We start from the raw sequence: 22,097 nt of genomic DNA on the forward strand, positions 1-22,097 counted from the left end.
CCCACCATCTAAACATGTATGTTAGTTTAGTTTCTCCAGTCAATGCCCTTGACCAAGGGAGTTGGTTCCTGGTCCGAATTAGGAGGCAGAGCTTGAACTGCAGTGCCAGAAACTGCATTTCATTGGATGACCACTTGAGGCTGCCACCAAAAGCGAGTCATTCCCCATAATAATAATAATAATAATTTTTTTATTTATAGGGGCCTTTCTGAACACTCAAGGTCACCTCACAAAACATAATAAAAGATTGCTGTGACCTGATAAATAGTGATCATTAAAAAGATTTGTTTTCAAGCGGGATTTAAAAATGGAAAGCCAGTCAATGTTGCCGATGTCTGGTGGAAGAGAGTTACAGAGACGAGGGGCAGAGCGGCTGAAGGCTCTGAACCCCATGGTGGTCAGACGAGCAGGAGGTACAGTGAGGTGAATAGAAGAAGACCTAAGAGTATGGGTGGGTGTGTTAATATAAAGGAGGTCAGTGAGGTACAGAGGAGCAAGGTTGTGAATGGCCTTGAAGGTCAGGAGCAGATTCTTAAAATCAATGTGGTATTTAACGGGGAGCCAATAAAGCTGCTGAAGGAAAAGAGTAATGTGATTAATAGAAGGGGTTCTGGTGATGATACGGGCAGCAGAGTTCTGAACCAGTTGAAGTTTATGTGTGGATTTGAGAGGAAGACCAATGAGAAGAGAATTACAATAATCAATGCGGGATGTGACCAGTGTGTGAACAAGAATGGTTGTACTGGTGGGTGAGAGAGACGGTCTGAGGTGATTAATGTTATGTAAATGGAAGTATGCGGACCTACTGACATTATTAATGTCAGCTTGAAATGATAGAGTGCTGTAGAGGATCACACCCAGACTCTTGACCTGAGGGGAGGGGGACACTGGGGAGTTGTCAATGGTAAGAGAAAAACTGACCGATTTAGTTAAAGGAGACCTATTATGCTTTTCCACATTTTATGACTTATCTACAGTGTTATAATGTTGGATGTTCATGTTAAATATGGCCAAAGCTTAAAAAATGAGGTTAAAGTATTTATAAGAAATCCCTCTGAGCAAAAACCTCAGGTTTCCTCCTGTTCTGAACGTTCTGTTTTCAACTGCTTTTTCTACCAACGGCTGCCAGAGGAGCTGGTGTTCCATTTATGGTCATTTGCTTCCACAGCAACGGCAGCGCTCATTCTGCCTGTTCCGCCCAGGTCTTCAGGTCTTGGCCAATCAGAAGACACTGTGCTTTGAGAGGGGGAGCCTTAAAGAGACAGGAACATCTACAGTTTGTTTCAGACAGAGGCTGAAGTGAAGCCCTACATGAAGAACTTTGAACTTTTAATCGTGCAAAGCTGCCATACAGGAGTCACAATACTACAATGTAGGACTGTAAAAGCAGTATAATAGGTCTCCTTCAAAGTGGATTTGGTACCAATGAGGAGAAACTCGATTTTTCACTGTTAAGTTTGAGGAAGTTGCAAGAGAACCAGGATTTGATTTCCGTTAGGCAATCAGAGAGGGATGTGTGTGGGAGAGATGTGGTAGGTTTGGTGGACAGGTAGAGCTGGGTGTCATCTGCATAGCAGTGAAAATGGATGTTAAATTTACGGAAGATATGGCCAAGAGGAAGCAGATAGATGATGAACAGACAGAACACCGGGAACACCAGGACAGAGCCCTGGGGAAACCAGTAGTGAGAGGGATAGCTCTGATTTGAAATGTTTGAGTTGGATGAACCGTAGACCCCCATGTTAAAATTCCCACGTCTGCGGTTAAATTGGGATGTTTTCGCCAGTCACACCTGTGGTGCACCATCGGGTAAAGTTTCAGCTTCATACACATCACTGCTAAACCTTAGACTCAGCACTTATTTGTATCTCGTGTCCATCCACATGCACACCATGCCAAGAACTAGGCGATACACATATTTGCACTTTTTTTGTTTCAGGACTGCTGACAGGAGTGGTGGTCGACTCCGGTGACGGCGTCACTCACATCTGCCCGGTGTACGAGGGCTTCTCTCTGCCCCACCTGACCCGACGTCTCGACATCGCAGGGAGGGACATAACGCGCTACCTCATCAAGGTACCTGCAGCACCAAAACAGTTTTTATCAATGGAGACTGGTGACGATTGTTCTCGATTGTGCGATTGTGACTGTTTCTGGTTAAACAAAGAGGATCAACGAGGAAGAAGGTCTCTCTCTGTAGGGATCTTTTTCATAATGTCGTCAGATATTTGTAATAACAATCAGAACACATAAGTGTACATGATGGAGCACAATACTGGATCAATTTCAAAAAAATGTTGTCCCAATTAGACACACAGACACAAAAACATGAGAAAATAAGGGCCAGGTTGAAAAATACTGAAGTTTCATATTAATATTAAATATTTCTTTAAATCTTGCACTGTACGTTGAATTCTTTTTAAATTCAGTGTTGAGAAGATGATGAAATTAAAAAGGTTCCAGTGTGTTTCGTCAACTTCAATTTAAATTGACGAAACATTCAGGTTCTGTACTGTGTGAATAAATTATATTGATCTTAATTCTAATTAATTTAATTATGAATTAACATAATGTACCAAACCTTTTGTCTTTTGTCCGACATGAAACCTGTTCCTGTTGTCCAATCAGCGTTCAGTATTTTGGCCACCCCTGTTTCTCCAAAAGAAACCTAGATTTTAAAGTAATTAGCATTTTCAGTCTTGTTGTCTTTTTTGGCTCATGTTCATATTTCATTAGTGATCTTATTTTAAAGTTGTTTAGAAACCAGAAATGTTCGGCACACTATGCAGCTGGGTATTTTACATAATTTTTTTATTAATTAATATATTTGTGTTACATAATAATGGTAATTACATAATTTAAATGTTTGCACAAATAAATCACTGCACAAGCTGCCATATTGCACATATTCTGTAGTATTCTTTTATATTTTATAAATACAAATCCTCTCCCCCTGTAATATGTTTGCACAACACAAATCCGAAGTAATGCACATGTAAATAACTGCCACATTGTTTTTCTTTTACACATACTACGCATGTAGTTCTAATATTCTTTTGTAACTTTCACTTTTGTATATATATTTTGATTTATTTATGTCAACTGTAGGTTTATGTCTCTGTCTAGCACCTAATCAATGTAGCAAATTCTTCGGACATGTAAAGTACTGTAAAGCTCTTTCTGATTCTAATTTTGATTCTGATAACTATCAAATCCTCCCTGTACCGTCTGACTTCCAGCTGCTGCTGCTGCGGGGTTATGCCTTCAACCATTCGGCGGACTTTGAGACAGTGAGGATGATGAAGGAGAAGCTTTGCTACGTCGGTTATAACATCGAGCAGGAGCAGAAGCTTTCGCTGGAGACAACGGTGCTGGTCGAGTCATACACGGTCAGTCGTGCCCATGTTAATAAATCATTCGTACAGCAGTTAAAGAGCTCAGTATTTAATAATATTGAGACGTCATTACTTTTCTGAAGGCGTGGATTTTGTGTGTGTCCTCAGCTCCCGGACGGAAGGGTGATCAAGGTGGGAGGTGAGAGGTTCGAAGCCCCTGAGGCTCTGTTTCAACCTCACCTCATCAACGTGGAGGGTGTGGGTGTGGCCGAGCTGCTCTTTAATACCATCCAGGCCGCAGATATCGACACCAGGTGAGCTGTCAGGGGCCGCACGTCAGATTTCTCAAGGCAGCTGGCATAAACCAACAATTTAAGTTTTATTACAAAATATACACGAAAGGATATTCTTACATAAAATATCCAAGTTCCAAAAGGTTTTAAAACTAAATCCCTCTGTGGATACACAGGATAACACATTTACTCACACGTTGTCAAGATTAGTATTCTCACAGGTGGAGAGATGTAAAATAACACCACACAACGTTGTGTTTCTCTGATCAGGTCTGAGTTCTATAAGCACATTGTCCTGTCCGGAGGCTCCACCATGTATCCCGGCCTGCCGTCCCGCCTGGAGCGTGAGCTGAAGCAGCTGTACCTGGAGCGAGTGCTGAAGGGAGACGTGGACAAGCTTTCAGTGAGTACAGGGATCTGAAAAACAAAACACAAAACACTTGAAGCCTATGGGAAGAGATATACTTTTTTTTTTAACTTTGTTTATCGGGTTTTGCCTTGTTATCAGAGCATTTATTAAAAAAAAAAAAGAAATCAATATATATTCCTTTTTATACAAAACATAACGATATCATTGTAAATATTGCTAAACACAAGAACAACTTATGGAAGAATAAAAGCTGATTTGAAGTTGAACAGCAGTTACTTTTGGTGAAACTTACTAAAAGACAGAAACGAGAGAAGGCGTCGGAGGAGATGGTGTGTACGACCCTTGAGCTGGTTGAGGCAGAAAAAGAAGGACAAGCCGCAAATGTGATGCTGCCAAGCTGGCCAATAGTTGTTGCGGTCTGCGTAGCCTTGACATGTAGTTAAATGTTTGCGCTGCAGCCTGCAGTGGAGATTCGACACAGAAGGATAAATTGGCCTCTTGTTTACGTACAGTTAACTTAAAGTGCAGCAGTGAGCACTTTAATATTTAAATGGTTTGTACTTCTTCCAGGTACTGAGCTGTAAATATTATGGGAGAGAATGGTGCATCATATGTTTCTATTCTTGATTGTCAGCTTATTTTAAATGTAAACATTCAGTAAATCTGGTTAATCAGTGACAGAAATGCAGCTTTTCTTGTGCAGTGTGTGTATTTGCCAGTAGGTGGTGCTGAAGCCACAGTCTGGTGAAAGCCTTCATCACCTCAGAAACATCTTTCTTTGTCACGTCGTGAGATGACACGGTGAAAATATAACATGTCATTGTTCCTACGTCTCTCTTTGAGAGGAAGCACGTTCTGCAGCCGCTCGGGGAAATCCTCCAAACTGTAATTAATGATCATCTTCAGTCTATTTTAGGGACCTGGCAGGGCGGCGGGGGTTTCAACATGTTATTATCTCCTCCTCGTCTCTTTTAACACAGGGTTCCTGCGGCTCCTTTAAAAAGTTTTATAAAAGGTCTTAAATTGAAATCAGTCGTCTAAAACGCCTAATTAGTGTGTATTTGTATGGTTTTCTTTTAGTAATTGAATTAGACCCCTCCATTAATATAACTCATATTGACGTCTGGCTGCCTGTCATGTTATCGTCAGTTGTGGCTGCAAGATTGGGAGACGCAAGTTAAAGTGGTTGGAGGAAGACCCGATCGTTCTGTCTGGCTCAAACAACCGTAGCCTACATCACGTCCTCTCATTTGCGCAGGTCCAAAAAATTATCTATAACTACAGGTTAAAATAACTTTCTAAAGTATGTCTTTCACCATGATTTGTTTTCCTCCATGGATTATTTCCCTCTTTATAGTTCGGTTATTTTAGTAGTTTATATTGAGTTTAACACAGCAGTGTTGAGTAAGGGCTGGGCAATATGGACTAAAATAGTAAAATCATTATTTTTAAGTTTAAAGGCTGATTTTTGCTCCTGAAGAAACTAGATGGTTAATTGTGCTTTTAAATGTTTCTTTATGGTCAGAACATAACAAACACTTGATGCCAAATAGCAGCCTGGTATCAAACAGTGGATCACTTCACAAAGCTGAGGTAGAAGATTCAAAACAACAAATATGCATCAGAAAAATAATCTTTTTTCAGTCCCTTTTCCTCAACACAATAAACATCTTAACAGAAAAGAAAGTGCTGATTTGTTTGTGATTCAAATGAATTAAATCAAATATTTATTGAACATTTATATATTGTTATTGAGGAAGATTGCATCACGATAATTACCATTTTTGTTTTATTGCCCAGCCCTAGTTCACCTGAGCATGATCAATAATTGGCGCTGTTTGAGCACGTTTATGAATGGACACACTGTCTAAGCGTCCGTCTGCATTGTCAGACTTTAGGATTTTATTTGCAGAAGACTGCGACCGATACATATTTCTGCCCAAGTAGTTGTTGTATGTGGATAGACAACACATTTGCATCCATGTGGTCATGGAGTGCCTGACCACCTCCAGAGGTCGTTTTGCTGATTGGATCACGATCTGTCCTCAATGCGTCTGGGGTGCATTTACACCTGTAGGCCTACTTATGACTACTCATGTGGTCAAGTGTTACCTGATCACAATCTGATCCCCCAAAATGCATTTTAATGCCAGATGTAGACAACCTCTATGTTCCCTGATTCAGAATATGCAAAGTCATTCACCTGTGGTGAAAATACAACTGCTAAATATGGTATTGCATCGTTCATTAAGAGATCAAATGCACGTGTCTTTTCTGTCAAAGAAATTGTTTCAATATTTGAAGTCTTAAATTTATATTTGTTGAGGTATTATAAAGCATTAAATTTGACTTTTCAAATGTTGCAAGAACCCTGTAACACTCTACTCTTCTTTCCACCTCATCTCTACCGCAGAAATTCAAGATCAGGATAGAGGACCCCCCTCGGCGTAAACACATGGTTTTTCTGGGTGGCGCGTGCTGGCCGACATCATGAAGGACAAGGACAACTTCTGGATGACGCGGGAGGAGTATGAAGAGAAAGGGACGCGGGTGCTGGAGAAGCTCGGAGTCACCGTCAGATAAAACCAACAAGAACACTCCCCCACCCACCGCCGTCCCCAGTCTACCCCGTCAGCTGATATCCATACATCACTTACCTCTATGTGTCTGGATGGTCACACTGTGTCTTTGACTCGCGCTTGTTTTAAAAAGCAAAAGGGGGAAGGATGGAGGGAAGGAGGGATGTGGAGTTTTGGGGTAAGAAGTCTCATGTCGAGTTCTTGAATATTTGCCCCACAGCACAAAAAAAGAATTATGTTTTGAGATACGCGAGCTGCCGCCAAATACTGCAACGCCATTTAAAGGTATAGTACAACATTTCGGGGAATACTTCAACATTCTTGGTAAGAAAGTGAATTAAGGTATTTCCCAAAATGTTAAACTTCTCCTTTAAAGATGAAGTCATATTTGGCGGCATTAAAATAGGCTTTTCAAACTTTCGGGGTCTTTCTGAGACCAGAGAAATGCTAATATTTAGTTTTAGAGCAGCACCCCTGGGAGTATTTTGGTGTTGTGTGCCTTTCACATGAGGCCAGAAGGAGCTCCTGCTTGTTTTGAAGTTGAAGACAATGATTATGATTATTGTTATCATTGATATAATTAGCAATTCATTCCAAAATGAGACCTCCGCCATGTGAAAAATGTCACCTCATCTGTCAAAACAGATGCTGGTATTAAAAATAAAACTCTCAGTGTGGCGCATCACAGAGATTAGACATCTAAACAAATGGAGCATTACACACTTGTCTTTTAAAATCATCACATTCTGTTCAGGCGGCCGTTTTTAACTCTGTACCTTGTTTGGCTGTCTTTGTGTCTTTTCTTTGTCTGGACGTTTGCTTGCATCTTGAGCGGGGGGAAATCATATCTTCTGGAAGAAGAGGTGTAATTTAAATATGTAGATGGAAGAAATCTGAAGGAAACTCTTCCTCAGTTCTTTGCCTTTGTTGTGTTGGAAGGTTTATTTTGTGGAGGTGAGCAGGAGTTCAGATTTAGAAAGTTTTTTTTATGGGTTTAATTTGTTTCTATATCCATTTTTACCACCAACAAATCCAATGATCTCTCATTGGATGTGTTGGTGGTAAAAACGTTTTTTTCCATTCTTTAAAGATTACAAAACATCGAGTCATTCCTTAGTCTTGATCCAGGACTGTCATACTACATATCAGCTTTTTTCATCAACATCCCAAGAAACTCAAAACATTTCAGTCACCGAGCAGCTCTTAAAATGTGTTACGGGAAGAATAAATTAAACGTATGAACTCCCTGGATGGTAGGCAATCTTTTTAGTGAGCCTAAAAGGTGGGAAAAATGACTTAAAATAAAATATGAAGCATGATTTACCCTGATCGAGAAATGTCTCCATGTACGGAAGCCCTAAGCTGCTATACATTCAAACTTTTTTTTAACTCCGTTTTCTCATGATAACAAAACAATAGTTAGTACAGGGTAGGCTCGTGACATTATTTAGGGTAAGTTCAAGGCATCACCAATGCCAGTGGGTAGAGCGCAGGACTCTCAAAGTTGTGTGTTCGATCCCCACTTAAGTTTAGTTCTTTTTTAATTATCCTCTTCCACAAAGTTCTTATGAAGAGACTGTTGCACATGATCATAATAAAGCATGTGTTGGAGCGTGTGCGCCCCAGCGATTGATCCACATCCATCAACCTATGAACGCTCCTTTTCATTTCCCCAGCCTCTCCAGGCAGAGGAAATTCCTGCACTTGTCATTCAGGGAAATCCAGTCACACATTCCGGGACGCCTATTTCAGAGGTGTGTTTTGCAAACCCCCACACACAGAATCTTTTAAATGTCCTTCAGAGCTTTTCAAAGGTGCTTGACACACCTCCGAAATGGCCGTTACGAAATGCGAGAGGTTGATGGATGTGGACCAATCTCAAGGACACTCACTCCAGCACATGCTTTATTGTGAGCATGTGAAACTATTACTATTGTTGAAGAGAAAATTAAAATTTAAAAAATCAGCAAAGATGGGAATCGAACGCACAACCCTTTCACTAAAAATCCTGCGCTCTACCAACTAAGCAAACCAGTAACTCTAAGAATCTATCTGAAATTATTTTAAATAAAGTCATCTGCCGACCCTTGTATTACACAATTGTTTTGTTATCGCGGGAAAACAGAGTAAAACATTTTTTTTAACGGATGGCCGTTTAGGACTTCTGTACGTTATGTTCATTTAATTGTAATTTAGCTTCCAGCCACCAGTGGCAGCACTGAGCAGAATTTAATTTTACCAAATTTGCAATATCTAAGCTGTGATTTGAACATGTTATCATTTCCTTTTGTGTTAATTTTAGCTAATCAAAACAAACGGTATATTTGTGACTCATGCACGAGCACATGAAAGCTCTCTAGGACTCAGCTGCAAAGATCAGTAGTTAACGCCCAGAAATTTAACGACAACTATTTTTGATAAACATTCCTTCGTACCAGTTTCTGCTTTTCCCTCACACTCGTATTAACATGTTTATTGGTCGCTAAGAAGAAACCCCGCTATCTGAAGGGTTCATACTCTTTTTGTTCCTTCTTTCATACGATTTATGAACTTGTGACGGAAATGTGTGAGAGATACAGGATGTTCTTGGGTCATAGAGAGTAATTTCTTTTGTTTCTCTGTACGTTCCTAAACATCGATGTGCTTTTTGTTTCAGAGGAGACCAGGCTTGGCCTTTCCTCCGATGGACTGTCTGTATGTTGATTGTACAGCTGTTCGTTGACCTGCATCATTCCCTGTGATTACTGAGAGTCACAGTGAAGCTTTCTGCCCTTAAAGGTTAACTTCTGTATGTTTCAGCCTGGATTTTTTATGTTTATGTAACTTATTGGGACACTATCGAGCGAGCGCTCTGCGGTCGGCAGCAGCAAAACAGGGCTGCAACTTTATTCTTGCAAGCAATGGCACCCCGTCAAAGTACGTCCACTAAAGTGCTTGTTTTTGCCACTGACAGACTCAGATTGTTGTAAGTGTCTGACAACATTATGGAAAGGATCCCTACAGATATATAACTTTTTTTTCAAAAGAGTAAGATTCTTTTTGTTTAACCAGAAACGGTGACTCTTATCGCTCTCGTCATAGCCACCAGACTCCATTGATTAAAAACAGCAATTCTACCTCTCCGGTCTACCAATGCCTGAATCAGTTTATGTGTTTGTGTTGTTCTTTGATTTTGGTCCTTTTAACCCTTTGTAAAATCACACTAAGTCACACTATAAAAACCAACCAAGGCAGCTGTAGACCACCAACTCCTCAGTGAGGTAAAATTACTGTTTTTGTTAATGAAGCCTGGTGGCTTTAACAAGAGCAAAAGCGACCTTCCTCTTTTTAAAAAAAAGGGTCTTTCTCTGTAGATATTCTTTCCATAATGTTGTTAGACACCAATAATAATAATAATAATAATAATAATCTGAGCCTGTCAGCAGCAAAAACAAGCACTTTCGTGGACGCAGGGGCACAATTGCCCGCAAGGATCATGTTACAGCCCTTTGTCACTGCTGCCAACTGCAGCACGCTTGCTCAATACTGAACGATAAAAAAAAAAAAAAACATAACATTTGTACATTTGTCCATGTACAAAAAAAGTCCACGTTGAAAAATACACAAGTTACCCTTTACCAGCTGATCTGGGTTCAGTCATCGCTATCAAACTACTATTATATTAAATATGTGGTAAGGAAATTATTTGGCTGCTCCTGTCAGATGTTAGGGGCAAAATTCAACAAATCCTGTTTTAAGAGGAAATCTCAATTAGATAAATTTTAGCTTCTACAGATACTACAGTACCCATGAGTGTCATTAGAGAAGACACCAACTTGCATTTTGGGATCACTGAACACATGCTCTGTTCAACCAATGAGGTAATTCCGACATGTTCACGTTGCATCCGAAACTCTGTTTAAAGTAGTCGGGTTGACCACGCTTCTCTCCTCCTTCTCGATCTTGGCTGTACTGAAGATGTGTTGGTGTGTTTGGGATTACAGCAGAAGCTGATTAGTGTGGATTATTGAAATATTATTTGTAATATTAATAAGAATCTGGTGAAATGGAGACCACGTAAAAGCTGGTATTTGTGGTTTCTGACTAGGTTCATATGTGTATATTGGAGACACTTGGCTCACAGGAAGAGATATATAAAATGTTTCCTCTTGACAACATAGTCATCAAGTGCCAAGTACAGTTTTTCTTGCTTGATGTTACTTTTGTCGTTTTTTTTTAATGTTTTGTTTAGAGCATAACTGCCAACCGCTGATTTCAATAAAGCAAAGGGATTTATAGACGCCCGGTGTTTATGTGTCTTCGTAGTCTGTTGTCTCAAATAGCGACGTCACTGTCCTCTGCTGCGGTCAACAAAACGGGATTAAAGGGAAGATTTATAAAGAAGCAGTTCATTCATTCAGTGGCTGAATCAGCAGGACAATGAGTATGTGATCATTGTCCTGCTGCTTATGAAAACTTACCTTTTTATATGGGACAGTTCACAAGAAGCTAAGTGAGAAATTCCCAAACACATGGTAACGAGATTTGAACACCCAGAGATGGCTGGATGCATCTTCATCGCCTCATGTGTTCAGGAGGATGCCTTCACTTTCCGAGTTTATCATGTATAAAGGGTACATGATATTTATATATTTCTTACTGTCCACAAATCCCATAAAACAGTGGTTCTAAAAGTGGGGTTTCCAGGGGCAAGACCTCAGTCCCACATACAAAGTCCTGCTTCCCCAAATACTCACTAGAGCACCACATGTGGATTCATCCACCGCTGAAAATAGTCCCCAACAAATGCACTAAATTTCCAAGTGTTTTTAAAAGATGTACAACACATGGGATTTGTTGACAAGAAAAAATACCGTCCTTATTTGGGAAACACACTTTTGTTTACAACTTATAAAATACAAGCATCAGATGTTAAATGTCTACACATACACCAGTGTATGAAGTAGTTCAGTAGGAGTATGCATCAGTTAAAACATTCCAATAATATCATACATATCACTCTCAGTGGGGGTACTCTGCACCTACAATATGTGTGTACTTTTACTTTTGATACCTGAAGTACATTTTGCTGATACTCATGAATTTTTACTCAAGTGACATTTTGAATGCAGGATTTTTACATTTAACAGAGTATTTTTAAAGAGTGTAATTTCTAGTTTTACTTAAATAAAGTACTTCTTCCACCACTGCTGGTGGCCAAGTTGCATTGTGGGTAATATATGCACCAGATTTTGACAAGGAAGAGGAACAGTCCAACAGTGGTCTTGCTTCTTTTACTTAAGTAAAAGAGTACTTCTTCCGTCACTGCTGGTCAGTACCAGACATGTTATCCTCTGTCACGCTGTGGTGTGTGTTCCTGATTTAACTCAAGGGATGAAAAAGGAAGCGTTGCTGCTGAAGATTCTTTCGAGAAAAACAATGACAACAACACAATCAACATAGACACACTCTGAAACCCTGTGTGTGCAGAGCAGATTGTGAGGAAGTCGGCGGGACGCTCGTCTGGGCCTGATTTGCCGAGGCCCCAGTGAGTCTGCCTGCCTCGCTTTGTTTACTCGGATGAAATCTGAAACAAATGTGACTGCGATAGACCACCAACCCCGCCAACACACCGCCCCTCCCATCCCATCCTGCTCTGAAACACAGCCACGAGTGTGTGTGTGTGTGTGTGTGTGTGTGTGTGTGTGTGTGTGTGTTTCCTGCAGCTCCAAATGAACACGAGCGCCGATCTGATCTGAGACTCCATCTATCTGACACTTTCAGATGTCTCAGTGGCCACCTGACAGATCATTCAAACACCTTCAGGTTGATCTAAGAAGTGATGCTTATTCTGCTGTTTTCTGATCAATAACCAACAGATCAAATATAATTTCGTAAGTCAAGAAGGATAAACGGGCAGCATGGTGGTCACTGTCTTGGCCTTGGTCGACCCAGGCCTTTCTGTGTGGAGTTTTTCATGTTCTGCGTGGGTTCTCTCCGGGTGCTTCAGATTGCTCCCACCGTCATAAGACATGTTGGTTATTAGGTTAAGTGGTGACTTAATTGCTGTTCATTTCTATGTACCCTGTGAGGAAGTATAGAAGATGGATGGATGGATGAATGATACATTTTTTTTTAGCTTTGCACCGTTTGACGTTCTTCTTCGTCAAAACCTGGTGCCTCCATTACCCACAATGCAATGCGACTGTTGACAGTTCAGTCAGCATGGTGGAAGAAGTACTAAGATCTTTTATTTAAGAAAAAGTAAAAATACTCTATTAAAAATAAAAGTCCTGCATTCAGCAAAATGTACTCCAGGCATCGAATGTAAAAGTACACACATACTGTAGGAGCAGAGTAGTCCCACCGAGAGTGATGTGTGTGATATAATTGGAAATTTTCTACTGATGCATTCACACATAAGAACTCAGATGTCTGTCTGTCAGGGTTCTCAGTCATCCAGGTCATAGTTATCAGTTGCCCTTCTTTGAAGAACTCGGATGTAAAGATTCATCAAACGTAAAGTGGTGCGTTCCATTTGACATGGGAAGTCAGAAATTTCAACTGGAAAGCCCCCTTAAGTCAGATTTCCAACTCGGAAAGTCGGGAGACCCAGAGGAAAAATCTTTTGCTCAGAATGGTCTTTTCTTTAACTCTTGAGAAAACACTAAGATCTCAATAGTATATCTTTTTGAGATCACTCTAATCTGAATTGTTGCTCCTAAAAAGGAGAAAAGGATGAGGAGAAATTGAGGTTTTGAGACTTAGGTAAGACAAATGGATACTGAATTGAGATTAGAATAGGATAAATCTATATTCTATCTATAATATATCTTGAGTTCATTAATGTCTTGCTTATTGCTCGTAAAAAGCAGTTGTGAGCTTGATTGTAACACATCACTGTCTGTGCTTGGAGAACCGTGCTGGAGGCCCTGAGCTGGATTTGAACCCCACTCCTGCTGTTCAAAGGGCAACAACACTGCTGCTGTGCCATCCAGCTAAAACCAACAGGAGGAGAAATACCATATCCACAATTAAAGTCCTCCAAATTCTACTCAAGTAAAAGGTATAAAAGTATTCCATAGTGAATGTACTTAAGTATCAAAAGTAAAAGTGCTTATTCTGTATGACAGATACATGTTGTATCATGTTGTAGTTCTTGCGTGAATTCGGTCCTTAATGAATTAATCTCTAAACATCATGTCAAAGTATTGGCTGTTCCAGTTATGCTGGCTGTGACTAACTTAACAAACTGGAAAGCATGACATTTGAAAGTGCATTATTTTCAATGTCAACATTTATTTAATTTTTCTCAGTAACTTGAAACAGATTGTTAACAATAAATACAATAAGGATTTAAAATTAAGGGGTGTAAAAGTACAAACCCCTATAAAAAGAAAATAGTCAACCTCAACCTTTGACGTAAGTAAAGTACTTGAGTAAAATAACCCCTAAGTGGGGTCACTAAGACTAAACTGAGAAATATCTTGGAGCTTTTTTTCTGATCCACACTCTGGAGGCTGAAATCACACTTATTTAAGATACTGTAGAGATCTCATCTTTTGATCAGAGTAAGACAGAGATGAGTTTTTTGCTCCTGAGGCCAATATGAGAAAACTGAGACATATTTGAGAAGAATCACGAGATCCCAGGAGTCATAGCTGAGTTTTCTTTGAGCTCTTTCTCTGATCTCATGGTCCAATGTTCAGGAGACTTAAATTAGACTTATTTAAGATCAGTTAGAGATCTCTTGTTTTGATCAGAGTCAGACATAAATGAGATTTTATATGGTTGTTTCTCCTGAGATGAATTTGAGAAGTGGGAGAAAAGGCCTTTGGTCTCACCTTGGTATTAAAAGCCTAGCTCATTTGTGTCTAGGAGAGAAGAAGGAAACAACTATGAGATCTCATCTTGGATTTTGCTTTCCTATGGGGAACCTCACCAACCCCGACCTCAAAATCCAAGATGGCTGCTCCCGGAATCAACAGTAGTGAAAGCTGTAGTAACTAACCGTAATGTATTATCTTATGTTTCACATTACCACTAAACATCCAAACAAACTTCTCCTGCAGCACTCTCTGCTGTTTTACCTCACAGCTCCGAATCAACACAGGAAGTGGTGTATTTAGAAACGTATTGGCCAAGCAACATTTCAAGTCCTGCCAGTTACTGAGCTACAGATTAGCAACAGGCCTTGAATCCAGACCAGTGAAGACTTTCAGATGTTGTAGCGTGAGGACCTGCTGTCGTTTTGGCAGCTTACTGTGTTTGTGACTTGCGAATACCAGATATTTACATCATAAACAAACACGGAGCTGCAGCAGACAATTGCACCCCCCCCCCACACACACACACACACTCACTCAGACATACAGGGCCTCCATTTGTCCACAGGCATTGTGGGAAACGGCCTCTCCCTCCGGCTGTCACAGGATGCAGTCTCTCTTACTGTTGTTATACGAACACAATGACATCCTGATTCGTGTCGTGCAGCGTTCCCAGCACACAGTTAACTGAGCGCACAGGACAGTAAAGTGGCCTTGGAGCCTCCTGCCCATCGGCCAGGCGCCTGGCCTGCAGCCAGGGGGTCATCATTATCCAGCCAGGAGCTCAGAGAGAAACCGGTGTTTTCTGTAGTGTTAGTTGAATGTAATATCAGCAGTTAATTTACAGTGAACGGGTCTCTGCCCTGCAGTTACCCCTGTGCTTTTGCTATTTCCATCACCTGACCTCGCCCCATCCACTTGTTCCCACTTTTTCATTAGCATTTCTCTCTGCCGGCCTGATCCCTGCCTGCTTGTCGGACTTCTGCCCCTTTGCCTGATTCCTAAGTTGATGAGTTTGCTTTACCTTCTTTGCGTGACTGGTATTGACTTTTTCCTGTTTCTGACCACAAGTAAAGCTAAACTTTTAGCTTTGAGTTGTGCTTCTGGGTCCAAACCTGGTAATACAGAGCCAACAGGGATGGGCAGTATTTATAAGACGTGTATTTTAAATACAAAAAAGGATTTTGTAATTTGCTTTGATAGAGTTGGTGAAAATGGCTTCATATTTTGTATCAAAATTGTGTTTTGTATTTTGTAGTAAAAAAATACTATAACATACACTGAACAAAATCATAAATGCAACCCTTTTGTTTTTGCCCCCATTCATCATGAGCTGAACTCAAAGATCTAAGACTTTCTCTATGCACACAAAAGGCCTATTTCTCTCAAATATTGTTCACAAATCTGTTAAAATCTGTGTTAGTGAGCTCTTCTCCTTTGCCGAGATAATCCATCCACCTCACAGGTGTGGCATATCAAGATGCTGATCAGACAGCATGGTATTGCACAAAAAAATTCAATAAAGCTGTTAGTTAAACATGAACCTGTCTGTTAACTTAAAACTATCCTTTATCTGGGTGATCATCTATATGTGAATATCTATATGTCAGATTTATCGCATGAGAAAAACTGTTGCTCTCAAACATTGTCCCCTTAATCAGACAAACAGGCCGATAGAAGGTTTGCGAAGTGGTTGCTGTATTTTGTAGTTTATTTTGATACACTTAAAATAAGGGTATTTGGTATCTTAAAATACAATCTGATGTATTTTTGCCCCTAAGTCATGAAATGTGCTGTAAAAGCCCCCAAAAAGTTTGTTATACTGTAACTAAATCCCCAAATTAACTCGCTGATCCTGTAAACTAACTTGTGTCCTCCCGTGTGCGCCCAGCTTTAGTGACTCATAACATTTCCCAGAAGGCTTTTCACCAGCTCCCAGAGGTGATTTTATTTAATATTGGCTGGTTATCGCAATAACTGACTGGAGTCAGGAATACAAAGAAACATGTTTTAGGACTTTTTGTTTAAAATGATTATACAATAGTCTCAAACACACACACGCACAGTGTAAATGTTACCGTCCAGGCTGTTTCTTTAGTTTCCAGATTATGTATTTGTATTTATACATGTCTCATTATCTCTTTGTCTGCTAGAAGAGCTTTACATCCATCATATTAGAAACAATAAAAAAATAGAACTGAAAATGTACATCATACACTTGATACATATATATATATATATATATATATATATATATGTAAAAATGTGAATTATATAAAAAAGACAAACCAATGGATTCAACCTCTAATTTGTTTTTTTTTTTACACACAGTTATTATTTTCTGAAATATACATCAGGACATAAATGAAGAGAAGGCTTCAGGCACTTTCCTTTTAATAGCTGAAGACGCTGCGTCCAACAGACAAACTGATTTTGGTTCACTTTCCTCGCCGCAGATAGAAAGATAAACGTGGGAAATCTTTTCTACAACGAATGGCAGCACTATCATGAAGCTTGATTGACAGGAAACAGAGCAGAGAGAGGAGACAGACAGACAGACAGACAGACAGACAGGACGACTGCTTTCTAAACAGAGGCCTTCACTCCTGATTGTTGCTTGACTGAGCCTAAAAAAAAAAAAAGTATCTTTTTTAAAATCAAATGTGCTACGTATGGTTTTGCATGTTTTAGACCGTTTAATACAAATTGTCTGTATGTTTTACATCACTGCCATCACATCTTCCAAACAATTTTAATTTATTTCAAACCTGTGAAAAAATGACTTTACATGAAAATAAAATAGACTTGAAACTTGCTTCAGAGAGATAATCCCACTTAGCTGACAGAGTTGTGATGAGGGCTTATTCTGAAGTCGCGTGCGTTTAAAGGACCAAAGGCATACCAATGTTTTTGCCTATTTACTGCAAATCACGTATACGTTACATAACAGCTAACTAACAAACATGATCTGTGTTTTAGAAAAGTGAATATATATTGTCAACCATTCCAGACAGCCGCTCGTTTCATTTCTGAATTATATAACAAGACTAAACATCATGATAGTAGCTCTGTGCGGCTGTACTTACTATAGGTACAATGCTGCTTTGCGCTAAATGCTAATGTGAGCATGCAAACATGCTGATGTTTAGCAGATACAGTACCAGTCAAAGGTTTGGACATACCTTCCCATTCACTTGAGAGAGTGCATCCAAACTTTTGACCGGTACTGTATAATGTTGTAACCCGTTCTCATTCCCAAGTCATCACATACTGACAATTGGGCAAGACCCCTTGGTGTCGCTTCTTAACCCCTTGGGTACCCTTTAGCGTCATTTTTGCACATGTATGGCTCTGTGTTCAAGTTAGCAAAAATAAATATGCAACATCCGGTTAGACTTTCAAAAATAAAACTAGTGACATTGTGACAGGGCAAGTAATTAACGTTGTGAAACCCCCTCACCTTGGTTAGGTTTCGGAAACAAAACTAGTGGGTTAGGTTTAGGAAAAGATCATGGTTTGGGTTGAAATAACTACGTAACTTATGTTACCTAAGTTAAGTAACGTGGCCTTTTTGTTTCACACAGGAAACGAACAGCGGTCTCCTGGGTGAAAGTCAGGTCTACTTTTAGTGGTTGACTATGATGCTAAAGGATCCCATGTGCATTGGTACCAGATGCCGAAGGATGTGACAAAACGTATGTATTTGACGCAATTTGTTCAAATTAAAATTTTGACCTGATGATGACCGTCGTCGTCTTCCCCAGAGATACGCTGCGACTGCTATATCATTCAGCAGACTCTTGATAGTTGCACGAGTTGTGCAATCCATCACAGTCAACATCAAGCCTACATTCATTTTGTCAGTGATTTACCAATATGAGGTATTATAGTGCATATTTTACCAAAGAATCTGCACCTAAACTGCATTACCACAATAACGTGGCGCTGACAAGTATTAATGTAGATTTTATGTTAACTGTGAATGATTACAAAACTCAAGGAAGAGTTTTCTTATTGATTTTGACATTATATAGAAAAGATGTCTGTGAAGGTTCTCAGTCACCCAGGTCATAGTTATCCAGGAAGGTTAAAATCAATGCCAACCGCGGCCATTTGATCTGCGTTACTTTAATAAATGCACCAAAACATTTCATTTAAATTGCAAAGTTATGTTAAGTAGCCAAATAATCATAAATAGCCTAAAGTAATAAAATATAAAAACTTCAACCAGGTTTTTTTTCTCTTCTGGCCAAAAGTGACTCTTTAGATGGGAAAGGTTGCAGACCCCTGGCCTAGGGGGTCTGCAACCAACTGTCGTTACAAATGCCAGGAGCACTAACGAATGAAGCAGTATCCACCACCTGGACAATGGCCCCACAGAGATAAACTAGCTGGGACTCCCTGCCAGTCAGTCAGAACTGAAGAACCCTCTCGGATGAGAGGCGAAACATCTTCGAGTATCTTCAACTAGTGTCCAGTTGCCAATGATTTAACCTTCCTTGAATATATAGTAATGAGTGGAAACTAAAAGATGTCCCACAAATCTAAAACTGTATTGTGTTTATTGAAAGCACTCAAACTCGGCTTAAACTTTGACGCGAGGTTTAAAAGTTGGATGAAAAAGAGAAACTTTTTTTATGTGAAAAGCCGCAGGTTTCCACGTTTTTCTTCTTAATTTGAATTCCTGACAACATTCATTCATTATCAATTATTCTTGGATGTACCACCAATGGGAGTTTTAAAGCATGATCACAAAATTAAAAAAACACAAACATAAAATTTAATAAATAAAGCTTGCCTAGCTAAAATAGCGATAAATGATCCAAAGCAAGTTTCAAGTTTATGTTAGCTGATTTTCATAAAACTGAACTGAAACCAAAGGCTGCCTTAAAGGAAGTAAATCTAATTTAATCAACATAATTTGGGGAGCTGCTTCATCACAGAAGACCGACCAAAGAATTTCAAGTTGTCAAAACTTGTAATAGCAGGAAAACATAGTGTTAGGTCCAAACACACACCTCAAAAGAAATCACTACAGCACCGAAAACGACAAGGACAATAAATAATTTAGCTTCTCACTTGTTGAAGTTTTCTCTTCTATATAGGGGTGAAGACTGATGAGGTCTGTCCGTGTGCAGAACTGCTGCAGCTTATTCACTAGTTATAGCTTTGGGAGATTCAACACCACTCAGTGTTCAGGCCTCTTAAAAATTCACATGTGCACGTTTCTATGAAATGAGCACAAAATCTTAAATTGGAGGTTTAAAATTATTTAAGGTGGATAAATTTCTTTCCCATGAAACATACTCTGTAAATTATTTCTAAAAAAGAAAGAATGATCTTGTTATTCTAAAGATGAAATGAACATTGTTATCATTGCAGCAGCTGGCAGAAAGTTAAGTTAGAGTAACACATTCTCACTCCCAACTAGTCATATACTGAAGCTTGGTCAAGGCCCTTTGGTGTCGCTTTTTAATGCCCTGGATACCCCTTTAGCGTCATTTTCAGACGTTTAGGGCACCGGGGTCACGTTAGCAATGCTTAGCAACAATGCAAATGCAACGTCCTGTTACACTTTCAAAATAAAACGCTAGTGTTTCGAAACATCGTCATTTTGAAACGGCACATTATTACATACATCATATTAAAGTTGTGAAACATTGCAATTTGGTTAGGTTTAAGCGCAAAAACTATTTGGTTAGGTTTAGTCAACAAAAGAACGTCACTTAACTTATATAAAAATATTTTATGTTGACTTTTTGTTTCATACGGCACATGAACCCTGCTCCCCTGGTTCAAAGTCGGGGTTCTGGCCCTCCATCCACCCTGACCACCTCCTTACTCAGTCTGTTCTGTTAAATATCATATACCTCCCTTTACCGTCAAAAACTGACGCTACAGGGCTTCCCACCACTGGGTTGAACTATGACGCTATAGGGACCCCCAGTGCGTTATAAACTGACACAGATAGGTCTTGACCACGCGTCCATAAATGACGAGTCGGGGAGTGAGAATGGGTTGGTTAGAACCAATCCAATAAAACAACAGCTAGCAAGCGAAGTTCTGACTCCTCCCTTAGTTCTGAAGTATGTTGTGATGGCTGATCTTACGAATTGTGTCTCATCAAGATCAGGCTGATAAATTTTTTATCAACAATGGAAAACAGCCATTACCACTTGGCCAAGAGTCGAGTCAAGGGTCCATCAGAACTAGTCGGAACGACGACCATGTCAGAATCGGAAGTGTTAATAGTTGTTCTTAACAGCTACACTGAAAAGCGCCGTGAAAAGCCAGCCCTCACAGAGATTCATAGTGTTGCACTCAGTTGCTCTCATGAACAGTGACATAAATAGTGTTGTTTTGAAATGATCAAACACATTTTGAAGAACCATACTGGCCATTTAAAACTCTGTGTGCACATTCCTAACTGACCAGACTAACAAAACAACCAACATCAGAACAATTGTTTTAGATCTAATAACTACAAGATCCTTATCTCAGAATTACGAGACAGGAATCTCAGGATTATGAGGTATAAAAGTCTATAAAAGATACAAGGTCTTTACATATTGTTTCTATTGACAGAGTAATGTCTAAACATGTTGAGGTGAAAGTTTAACTATGAAAGACCTTATCCTGAAAATCAAACAGCCGTTCAGTCTCCTCTACCTACTGTTTCGCTTTCCTGTTTCAAAAATTTCATTTTCATTTTCCTCAGTTTTGTCAAACTTTATCAGAATTTTCAGACTTTGTGCTCATTTCATAAAGTTGTTGTGGATTCTATGCTCCCAGGGCTCTTTCTTCCCCAGCTCAATATGCTCTTGATATGACACAATGAGGAGACCAGCAATGTTTCTTCCCCATAGCTCAAATGTTAAATGTCAACATGGGTCAACATTCTGAAATCACCCACTTACAGCTTATACAGCTTACTGATGTGATACTCTTGAAACCCACACCCTCAAATTAGCAGGCAAATTTAGACACTGATGGCTTAACATGTCCATATCTCTTAAGTTCTTTTGCAATTTGAACTAATTAGCCCTTACTTATAGCCCTTTTAATAGCACGCAGGAAACATAGGACCCAGGGAACATAGCACCTAGGGAACATAGGCCCACCGGGAACACAGGACCCCAGGAATATAGCACCCCGGGAACATAGGACCCGGAACATATGACCCCGGAACAAAGGGATGAGCCCTCGACTTGTTCCATCCAGGCTCAAGCTGGGCATAAACAAGAATTACTGTTTATTACCTTTCTTTTTCAGACATTTTCAATTATTTTAAGGGAGTATGTTTTTAAAGGCCAGCTGTATTTTGCAAATAATAAACAGGCCAACCGAAGACTTCAAAACTGCAAATAAGTAAAGAAACCCGAGCAAAGTGTCTTTGAGTTAAGTACATTATTCAATTATTTTACATTACGGATACGTTTTTATACCCAGCCCTTTGACAGACAGTCTCAGATACATCCTTGCACGCACACACACGCACGCACACACACACACACACACACACACACACACACACACACACACACACACACATCTAAAGCAGTGTTCTGTCAAAGCTTTGCTCTTACTGGGGTTTTTTGTTGTTATCATCAAACAAACCTCCAAACCACAAACCATAAAAGACAGACCAGTATGACCAGAATGCAAGATAGTAGTAGTAGCAAGTTAGTAAATACACACGGATGACTCATCTGCAC

General features: G+C 39.7%; 1 pseudogene; it reads left to right on the plus strand.

Annotated features, from left to right (window-relative positions):
- Nucleotides 1-331: 331 nt before the first annotated feature.
- LOC119889770 lies at nt 332-9,774 on the plus strand (annotated as a pseudogene).
- Nucleotides 9,775-22,097: the final 12,323 nt, after the last annotated feature.

This window comes from Micropterus salmoides, unplaced genomic scaffold (genome assembly GCF_014851395.1).
Source record: "Micropterus salmoides isolate LMB-PRFRI ecotype aquatic unplaced genomic scaffold, ASM1485139v1 Ms_hic_scaffold_1, whole genome shotgun sequence".
In the NCBI taxonomy this organism is placed as follows: Eukaryota; Metazoa; Chordata; class Actinopteri; order Centrarchiformes; family Centrarchidae; genus Micropterus; species Micropterus salmoides.